The sequence below is a fragment of the Nicotiana sylvestris genome, chromosome 12 (genome assembly GCF_000393655.2).
Source record: "Nicotiana sylvestris chromosome 12, ASM39365v2, whole genome shotgun sequence".
Classification (NCBI taxonomy): domain Eukaryota; kingdom Viridiplantae; phylum Streptophyta; class Magnoliopsida; order Solanales; family Solanaceae; genus Nicotiana; species Nicotiana sylvestris.
In genome coordinates this window covers 77,576,214-77,581,221 of record NC_091068.1, presented here as the reverse complement: position 1 = coordinate 77,581,221, position 5,008 = coordinate 77,576,214, and the positions used below count along the sequence as shown (strand labels likewise).

The 5,008-nt window shown below is 32.8% G+C and overlaps 1 long non-coding RNA gene across 1 annotated transcript; it reads left to right on the top strand.

Annotated features, from left to right (window-relative positions):
• The first annotated feature begins 2,053 nt into the window (after window positions 1–2,053).
• On the top strand, window positions 2,054–4,488 carry LOC104249605 (uncharacterized). Its single transcript, XR_716810.2, has 3 exons — window positions 2,054–2,657; window positions 3,307–3,502; window positions 4,259–4,488. It is a non-coding gene; the product is annotated as an uncharacterized lncRNA (long non-coding RNA).
• The last annotated feature ends 520 nt before the right edge of the window (window positions 4,489–5,008 follow it).

The following is a 5,008-nucleotide window of genomic DNA, read 5'->3' as shown; positions in this document are numbered from 1 at the left end:
AGCTAAACCAAAAAATAAGAAGATAAAATTGTATAGAGCTTTGAATAGATTATAGGATAAGCATGCCAGAAAATTTTCCCCTTTTACAATGATAATATAGCTCGCTATTTATAGTTAAACGTAGGGAATAAGGACCTAGGATCAAGCTCGTCCTCAATGCCAATTATGAGGGTCATTGAAGAATGTGTAACAACAGACATTAATGCTATATTTTTTTGTAACATGCATCATATTGAGTGATGTAGAATATTTTCCATTAAATGCCACCGGGTGGCAGACATTTATTGCATCTTTATGAGCATCATTCCTTTCGGTAACAAATAGAACAATTATCTTCTGTTATAGTTGTCTTCTGCCTCTGGCTCCACGTGTTGCTTTCTTATGCAATTACTTAGCATAACATATTTTACCCTATACACTCACTAATTATAATCTCATACAAAGAAAGTCCAATCTCCAAAATACAATTAGAAGCATAAGCTCCCTAAAACAAGTGCACTGTCCGTTTCTTCTTTTTGTTTGCTTCTTTAATTAGTTAGCTAGTATGATAATCTGAGATGCTTTACTCGTGCAGTCAATATTAGCGAAGTAGAAGAGTTGATCTATACATGAAATTGAGCTGCACAAAGACGGGATTATCCCTAATGTATCTCGTCTGAATTCAGAATGGCCATAAGAAGGCAAATATCTTTTAACCTTAATTTGTTGTCCCTAGCTTCTATCCCTGGAATTTCAAACTAATTGCCTAATAACAGTTGTTACTGAATTCCATAGGAAGAACTCTTACGGAAACTTTTCAAGAACAATAAGGAGGAAAATATGGGTATAGAATATGTGGGTCGAGTTTATAGGTTGTGTCTATTAATTTAATGTTCAATGTTAACCAATTGGACAGTGCCACATGGATTTTGAAACCCCACACATCCAATAAGGGGCAATTTTAATACTAAAGAGAGCGTTAGCCATATTTTTGGACTAAAAGGTGGATGAGAATAATTTTGAGCCATTTCTAATAGGTTAAGTACAATTTTAATCCTTTTCCATGTAATAACAACAATAACAACGACCTAGTATAATTCTATAGGTGGGGTCTGGGGAGGGTAATATGTACGCAGACCTTACCCCTACCCCGAAGGGTAAAGAGACTGTTTCCAGGAAACCCTCGGCTCAAAAAAAGCAACAGGAGCCGATATTTTCCATGTAATAAGTGTACATAAAATAAAAGTACACCTTTTTCTAGTTAATAATTTAAATTTTCAAACATTATGGTTACACATTTAAGTTCAACATAGTACAAAAAAAAAATGTCTTGAATTGAAATCTTACAACTACGTACTCATTACGAAAAGAAAAATATCACGTATTTGACCTATGGAAAAAAAAGGACTACGCACGAAGAGGCACATACTCTCATATAGGCTACAAATGTCATCATGTTGACACTTCATGTCAAGCAGAGCTACCTCTCTCCTTACAAATTCAACTTAAATGTGATAGTGCTCTTCCTTTTCCATACTTCTTGTCTTTTCTCCGTCAATTTCAATGGTGCAAAAATGGGGGGCCATCATTCTACTTTAGCCGGTGCGCTAGTGCTCACACTCAATTGGACGTTACTTCTTCCTTTTACTTTCAGAACTTCCGCACAGAAGTTTAAACAATGGACAAGAATATCATTTACGTAAAAGTTGTTTGATTGTACATCGAGGGTAAGAAAAAAAAATCTTCTGTAAATTGTTATCTTAAACATATGTCATAAGATCTCAATCGTTAAAAGGATATATCATTACAAGAGTAAAATAAGAAGTTTAGATTTAAACAGTTTTAAATATAATTAGTCTATTTATACGTGCATTGTACATGTATTTTAAAATTTTTTAATTAGATTATACACTAAATATAGTTAATGCATACATCTCAAAAAATATTTATTCTATCTATAAATTACAAATCTAGATATACCAAAAAGCAAAAGCTAGCATTCTCGTCTAACCTTAAGATCTTTATGAATAAATTCAAAAGGAATACTTTCTGACAAACTTTATCTCTGTTTTTCTAGCCATCACACTATCAATTAAATTTTCTTATATCATCCTTTTGAAATTTAACAACTTTAATTTACGATGTCAGAAGCAAGAATTCTTTGATCAACTTTATCTTATCTATATCCTTTAGCCATAACCCACATAGAGCTATTTGTTATACGAAAAATTAAGCCCTTCAATACTGTATTAGCTAAATCACTACAAAAAACCGACAATATTGCGGCGATTTTAGTCCATAATAAGCACTCTATTAGCGCAATTGTTAAGTCGCCATATTATGCAGCCGTAAATTGGCAGTTTATCATATATTACTGCGGGCAAACCTAAAATAAGTGTCACTCTAAGTCTCACCAATTAGAACTTCCCCCAAATAAATTCTGTTTTGTGCAGTTTTCCCTCTCCCTTGCCGTTGTATCATCAGATCGCCGTAGCCGGCGATTCTTTCTTCTATTCTCGCTTAGGCCATCGATTCGGACACGAGAAGGAATGGCGAAGCTTCTAGTCTATTCTCGCCGAGGCTATCGATTCAAACACGATGAAGCTCGTATGGAGTTTGCTTATCTCCGCAACAACTTTAGTGATCTCAACTCCCAACTTCAAACGAAGTTTAGCTAGGTCCTTTCTAATTTTATCTCCTTTTCTCTATTTATTAATTTGGTTCTACGGTTTCATTGTTAGTTTGCTTTCATCTGTCAATATACCTGTCGGATTTGTTTTTAGTTTTCTTTATTTTTTGAGAATTATTTTATATTATATCCTAAGGAACAGTCTAGTTAGTGGCAGAGCATGGTTAAATTTGGATTGTGAAAAATAATTATTACAGAGTTTGTTCGAATAATTAATCTTTTTGGATGTTAAAGTCAATAGTTAGCTTTTTAGTTTTAGGACAACAGCCAGATAGTGACGGTAACTAAAGAAACTATACAGTCAGGAAAATTTAGTTATGTCAAACAAGATAATTAAACCAAACAAGCCTTCGTTGATAAATATTCTGATATTTCTCTTTTAGTTTAGACTGTTGGAGAGAAATCTTTCCTTTTCGGCAAGAGGACAAGTTTCAGTTTGAACATACCAAAGAGAAAGTAATTTGTCTTATTATTTAGAATAGAGGGACCAACCAATTGTAAAACCTCATAGTGGATTTTAAAAACCTTAACTATCTCTAAGTACTTCAATACTTCAATTTAATTGCCATACAGTTACCCCATTTTCAAAGAGTTCATTTTATAGTTGCTTACCATTAATCTTGTTTCATGATAATTAGGAGAATTGAGGGATGAGTATCTACAGAAAACTTCTGGAAAATCACAAAAGTTATTAGCATCAGTTGCTCGGACTCTATCAGCAGGATCAAATGATATTGAGCAAGTTAATCCTGATTGTCTCTCTCGAGTTCCATTGAGGAAGCACAACAAATTGGAAGCTGTGGATTTGATTTTGGTATTGCCTGGGTTCAAAAGGCAAGTAGAAATTATTCATTTTAGGTAACTGTTTAATTTATACTATCAGGTCACTTACAAATAACTATTGATCATTATAAATGAAATTAGTAATTTAACAAAGATATAAATTATATATGCTTACAATACAATAACTTATTACACCCATCAATGTAACTTAACATGTTGTAACATGTTGCTGACCATTTATTCAATTTAAATATCAATACTATTAAATAGATTTACCTACAATTTACCTTTTAAATGGCCTAATTGAGTAAATTTCTTATATCGTCCGTGCATAATGGAGGTAGAATTTAGAAAAAAGTAGTGAAAACTTATATTGGAAAGCAATAATCCAGTGTCATCAGTTGGTATTTTGGTTCCTAATTTCCTTAGAATACATTTTGCTAGTCTGTCCTCTTCCATTTTGTTGCTTTTTTGTCTTGGATTTTCCCTTTTTTTACCCAATAAAATTATGTGAGATCAAAATGATATGACTAGTTTTGTGAGGTTTACATTTTTACCTTAACGGATCAGTTATACATGGGCATACAACATTCAAATAGAAGGTAATCTTTTGCTTGTTTGATCTACCACATTACTCTCCTTAATCTTTTAGAGAAGGACATTATTTAGTTGATAGAAGTACAAGCAGCCCAAGTTTAGTTAGAGCAGTACAAGCATGTCTTAGTAAATTGATCACATACAATCATGATTGAGTTTTGGGTTTTTATCAATTGTTGATTTTATTTATTTTGTCGACACATGATATAGGAAGTTGTGTCACGTGATCTAGCAGCCCAAGAAGATCACTCGATGGAAGTAACTATGCGGATCATGAGTGTTCATTGAATGTATCTCTATGATTTATTACTGTTTTTTCCCTTATGTTGAATTGATGTAAAATATTACTCCATGAACTTTAATACATTTGATGGTGTAATTATGAAGTGCTTATGGGTTTTATGTACAACAAATGATTTATTTAAGTAACCGTTCTCTTATATTTGTGTCAAAACTGTTACAAGTAATATACAAGCTTTCACGCAATGGACAGGGTAAATATATGTAATGAACAAAAGCTGTAGAAATTAATTACAAATGAAAAATAATTATGGCGGATTTAAACTGCCCTTTAAAGAGGCAATTGTGGCGGCTGTGAACCGCCATTTTATGCAGGGCTCAATTATGGTGTTTACCGGGAAACCCCTCGTAATAATTTTTTGACGGACGTAATTTCAGGCGTTTCGTAAAACCGTCATAGTGGCAGTTAATAACCGCCGTTATTACAATATTTTCTTGTAGTGGCTAGAGTTATCTTATAATCTTGTTTCACATAGAGAAGTTTGAGATATCTTTGGAAAGGTATATATTTAGAGAAGAAAAGAGTCAAATGCCAATAAGAATAGAAGTGACAGGACGATAGTTAAAGTTCCAACTGAACTTACACGTGCAACATTTTACTTTTATAAGAGTTGTTTCACACTGGATTATTTTATTTTAGTCAAGTCAAATTATTTCATA